Source organism: Cololabis saira, chromosome 20 (genome assembly GCF_033807715.1).
Source record: "Cololabis saira isolate AMF1-May2022 chromosome 20, fColSai1.1, whole genome shotgun sequence".
NCBI lineage: Eukaryota > Metazoa > Chordata > Actinopteri > Beloniformes > Belonidae > Cololabis > Cololabis saira.
The window spans coordinates 37,138,195-37,144,357 of record NC_084606.1 but is presented as its reverse complement, the minus strand read 5'-3'; positions in this window follow the sequence as shown (position 1 = coordinate 37,144,357).

The window sequence follows — 6,163 nt, the reverse complement described above, 5'->3', positions numbered from 1 at the left end:
TGTGTGTGTGTGTGTGTGTGTGTGTGTGTGTGTGTGTGTGTGTGTGTGCACTGTTGTGCAACACAGGTAGCTTAGCTGATCAGTTATCAGGGGGTTACTAATAATTTTATTTACAATTATTAATAATTAATAAAGTCCACTATTTATCAAATTGAATTATCAAAATGATAATAATCCTCGTGGGGCACCACCTGTTTCCAGGAAAATATTATAACTTTCACAGCAGGAATTAGTCTCAGAAATTAGGGATAATCCACCAGAATAACAAGAAGGTTCTATTATTCCTGGTGAATAATGTTGAAGGCTCTTAAAGAGTTCGGCACTGGCTCCGTCAAACAGTCATTGTGACAAGAATATGTGTAAAGCAACACAAACAACTTCTTAAAATCAATCAGAATTTATTTACATACGGGTACCAAAGCAGATGTAAAGCAATACCCACAATAAATCCTGATGACACACTACGATAAACATAAAACCATTAACTAACAAGAAAAACAACAACAAGAAAAATAGAAATGAAAGTTAAATACATGGAATGTAAAATAAATCAAAACAATAATAAACACAATCCAACGGTCATGTACGGTTCAAACATTTTTTTTATTTTTTTATTTATTTTTTTTTTCCCCAAACATTTTCAAACTTTTAAAGATGGCGGGGCTCTTTGGTATCTTAAAGGAGCATGAGGCTCCTTTTAAGAAATGAGACTCTAGCGCCACCCTTCACCACGACGGCCGTTGGGGGTACTGCAGCCAACAGGGAAGCCGGCACGGGAGAACGGGGAGAACGAGCATGCAGCGTCATGTGACGTCACATCCACAGGACAGCGCGGGAAATTTGGGCCCGAATTGCAGCACATTTTGCAGCAACAGCCTGTTCAAGGCAACGGAGAGATACACTAGAGGAATCATTCTTTTTGGTTTGGAACGCTTCATCTGACATTATTACTAGAAAACTTAAAACGTATACGAAGTATACGAATTTTTGTCATAAATCCAGCCTCAAGCTCCTTTAAAGATGGTGGCGCCCTAACCATGCCACGTGCAATTAGACCGGATGGCAACGCAGACAGCGGCTTCAACTTTGTGACCTTTTGCCAAATTTCAGGCTTCAAACATAAAGATATAAAACTGCATTTTCTTTGTGAAGAAAGAACAACAAGTGGGACCCAAAGTTCAAGGGGGTCAAATACTTACAAGACACTTTAAATCAAAAATTGACTCAGCAAAGCATGGTCACTTTGTTCCCATTCCTGGAGGTGGAGAAGGCATCGCTTTAGGAACAGCAAACCCTGCAAGAAGAAAACATGACTCGCATACACAACTAAGAAAAGGAACAGCCACAAAATTATTTTGATGCTCATTTTGATTTTGCTGTAACAATCATTTTCCTGATTACATCACGTGGTGCCCCGTTTTGATTTAGTCATTTTGATAATTCAATTTGATAATCTACTTTATTAATTATTATTAACTCTCTTGATAACTGAAACAGCATCTCATCTGTGGGACAACAACCCAGAAGGCAAAGAAGAAGGGCAGTGCGTCAGGAGGATGTCCAGTGGTTCTGCTCCTGGACAGCAGGTGGTGGCAGAGAGGTGCTGGACCACCATCTGCTATCATTCTGATTCAATACAAATCAATGAATAAGAAATACAGCACACAGTCATTGTGAAAAGCATTCAAGTGCAAGTTATTTTATTGCAATCCCTGTTGACATTGTCACCTGGTTCTTCATGACCTTACAGCCTTGTTCACAGTCCAGATCATATCATCTTTCTCTGCCACAGACTACATGACTCACGGCCAAGCAGCCCTGGACCCTGAAGTAAACAGGCTCAGTGAGTGCATTTGCCTCAGACTCGCAAAAGAGTTTGAGCAAGCTGCACGCAACAGGCCAAAGGACACCAAGGGGAGAACCGTGCCCATCCCTCAGTCCATTGTGAGCGTGTACAGCCACATCAGACGGCTGCTGGAGGACAGCAGGGTTGTCCTGGACCAGACCACCTTGGTTCTGGTCCCTGCAGTGGCGGCTGGTGATAAAAAATTTTGGGAGGGGGGCACTGGCGAGTGGGGATTACAACACAACTATAAACTCTACCTGTCTTTTTTCAAACTTTGTTTATTAAGATTTTCACTTGCCTGCTGCTGGATTTTTAGGTCTGGTTGGTCCGGTCCAGGCTCCTTAATTTGCTTCTTTTCCTCCGGCGAACGCCTCGTGAAATTATTATGTTTTAACGAAACAACCAAGTTTACTTTTTCTGCTGCCATTGTCTGCTGTTTTGTCGTTGTGACTCCGTTTGTATGCGAGTCAGCGGTCACTGTCAGGGGCGTGTGACTTTGATTGACAGCTCATGAATCAATCAGATTGGATTAAGAATGACAGAAAACACGCTGATTGGCCACGGGCGCAGAGAGCTGCGCCCGGAGGAGAGTCTTTGAGTCACCAATTAGAGACCAGCATGAAGTCACATGGAAGAAAAGTTTAAGAACATACAATACACACTCATTTGGCCGGCGCCCCTCGCCATTGAAACCTATGTATTTCAGTCTGCACAAAAAACAACTCTGAATAAACCCAGTATGGGATGGGAAGGCTTGAAAAATTAAAAGTCAGCCACATTTTATGAGTGCACAGATGTGATAATTACTTTTTATTATGTAATTTATGTGTACTGTGTCTATATATTTTTTACCCCCCCCCCCCCCTGTAATTTTAATGGGGGCGTCGTCCTAGCGCCCGCTATTGACAAGCCGCCACTGGGTCCCTGTTAACAACACCACTGTCTCTCTAGGGTGAGTGTTATTTGATTTACCTTTCCCACACAGTCAAGACAGTATATAAAGATTTAACCTCAAGAAAAACCTCCACCTGCGTGTGTGTTAGAAAATATATAACATTAGCGGTGGCTCACATTCAATTCAATTCAATTTTATTTGTATAGCGTCTAATACAACAAAGTTGTCTTTAGGCGCTTTACAGAGACCAGAACATGACCCCCGAGCAATTATTACATAAACAATGGCAGGTAAAAACTCCCATAGTGGGAGAAAAGCCTTAAGCCAAACAGTGGCAAGAAAAACTCCCCTTTAGGAGGAAAGAAACCTTGAGCAGGACCTGGATCATAAGGGGGGGACCCTCCTGCCGAAGGCAGACTTTGGATACTCTAGGACAGGGGTTCTTAACCTTTCTGACCTTGGGGCCCAATTTTTTCAGTACAGAGTGGCCCGGGGCCCATTAAATATTAACACTGTATAGCAGGGGTATTCAACTAAAACTTTGAGAGGTCCATTTAGAGAAAATTTACTCAAGTGAAGGTCCAGAACATCATATATATATATATATATATATATATATATATATATATATATATATATATATATATAATATGTGTGTGTGTGTGTGTGTGTGTGTGTGTGTGTGTGTGTGTGTGTGTGTGTGTGTGTGTGTGTATGTATGTGTATATATATATATATATGTGTGTGTGTGTGTGTGTGTGTGTGTGTGTGTATATATATATTCAAGTAGCCTCATAGTTGTATCAACATCTGCATCTGACTGTTATATTAAAAAAAAAGTACATATTTGCCCATTAACATGTGTAACTTGAATTACACATATTTTTTTCTCTTAAAAATAAAATAGATTTTATTTTATTTTTCAAATGCTATCTTATTTTATTTCTCTACCAGCAGTTTGAATTTCCTCTTTTCTTTGTTAATTGTCTCAACACATTGTTATAATAAATGAATATAAACACATCTTAACAATTGAACAGTTTTGCAGTTTTTCTTTCTTCCCCTCTTATAATCTTATGCCCCCACTTTCTGTTGTTCAGTGAGAGAACTGAGCTCTAATTTATCCTGTCAGGACTTTAAATCTGGGCTGAATGGTGTCAGGTTCTCATACACATGAGAAAGTGTTCATTGTTGAGCCTGGAACGATATTTAGTTTTAATTATGTTCATTGTGGAGAAAGCTGCCTCACAGCTGTATGTGGACCCAAACATGGGCTGTTTTAAGATGGTCAACTCAGTTTATTTTCTGTGACTTCAGTTCAGACTTGAGTGGATATGTTGTATGAAAAACTTTGTGTTTTGTTTCAGTGGCGTTTCACTTTCGCACTTTGAACGCCACGGTCTCTGAACGTATGAGACACTGGTTTTGAGACCGGGGGAACTGATAAGCGCTGCGACGGCACGAGCCCGCAGCTCTCAGGTCGCGCTGCAGCCGAGTCAATTTCCGATGCTTTTGGGAAAGCCCGAACAGTCCAGTCCAGCAGACATGACAGCCCACGCATCTACATGTACAATCCTTCACCAGTAACGACGGAGCCCGCTGCCCGAGCGGCACCGACCTCCCCGGCCGCGGGGACGCGTCAGGATAAATGATCACGCTGAGTTCGCTCGCTCTGGGCGCAGACCCAATTAATCGATCCCTGATCCTGGCGGATCTAAACGTACTCTGTGCAAAATGAAGGATTTACTCTGTAAATACACACCATTTCTCTTACTATTACACGTACAGCTAGCTGAGTGTCTTCTCCTCATTTGGTCGGGAGTTGCTATGCAGTCCCGCGGCCCCCGCGGCCCAAACGTACAAAACTGATTTTTTTTTGCGGCCCACTAGATGGCGCTCGCGGCCCAAGTGTGGGCCGCGGCCCTATGGTTAAGAATCACTGCTCTAGGAACTACGAGTAAACCTGCACTCTGAGAATGGATAGCTCTGCCAGGAACATAAGGCACTATCAGGTCTTGCAAATAATTCAGAGCTAAGCCGTTTTGGGCTTTATACGTGAGTTATGTACATGAACAAACTGGAACCTGACGGATAAATACGATTTAAACCAACGTAGAGCTGTCCCTTTAATCCCAACAACATGCTCTAACCTGTGCAGTAAAATGCCATGATCTACAGTGTCAAAAGCAGCACTGAGGTCCAGTAGAACCAGTATGGACACTAATCCCTTATCTGAGGCCATAAGAAGGTCATTCGTGACTCGAACCAGTGCTGTCTCTGTGCTATGATGCATTCTAAACCCTGACTGAAAGACTTCAAACAGATTATTTCTATACAAATAGTCAAATAACTGGCTTGAAACTTCCTTTCCAGAATTTTAGATACAAATGGAAGGTTGGAAATTGGTCAATAATTAGCTAAGATGTCTGGGTCAAGAGAAGGTTTTTTAAGTAAAGGTTTAATTACTGCAACTTTGAAAACCTGTGTTACATATGGCTGGCTACCACCAGCCAGCAGCAGCAGAGGAGGCTACCACCAGCCAGCAGCAGCAGAGGCGGCTACCACCAGCCAGCAGCAGCAGCGGAGGCTACCACCAGCCAGCAGCAGCAGAGGAGGCTACCACCAGCCAGCAGCAGCAGCAGAGGCGGCTACCACCAGCCAGCAGCAGCAGCGGAGGCTACCACCAGCCAGCAGCAGCAGAGGAGGCTACCACCAGCCAGCAGCAGCAGCAGAGGCGGCTACCACCAGCCAGCAGCAGCAGCGGAGGCTACCACCAGCCAGCAGCAGCAGAGGAGGCTACCACCAGCCAGCAGCAGCAGAGGCTGCTACCACCAGCCAGCAGCAGCAGAGGAGGCTACCACCAGCCAGCAGCAGCAGAGGAGGCTACCACCAGCCAGCAGCAGCAGAGGAGGCTACCACCAGCCAGCAGCAGCAGAGGAGGCTACCACCAGCCAGCAGCAGCAGAGGAGGCTACCACCAGCCAGCAGCAGCAGAGGAGGCTACCACCAGCCAGCAGCAGCAGAGGCTGCTACCACCAGCCAGCAGCAGCAGAGGCGGCTACCACCAGCCAGCAGCAGCAGCGGAGGCTACCACCAGCCAGCAGCAGCAGAGGAGGCTACCACCAGCCAGCAGCAGCAGCAGAGGCGGCTACCACCAGCCAGCAGCAGCAGCGGAGGCTACCACCAGCCAGCAGCAGCAGCAGAGGAGGCTACCACCAGCCAGCAGCAGCAGCAGAGGCGGCTACCACCAGCCAGCAGCAGCAGCAGAGGCTACCACCAGCCAGCAGCAGCAGCGGAGGCTACCACCAGCCAGCAGCAGCAGCAGAGGCGGCTACCACCAGCCAGCAGCAGCAGCAGAGGCTACCACCAGCCAGCAGCAGCAGCGGAGGCTACCACCAGCCAGCAGCAGCAGCAGAGGAGGCT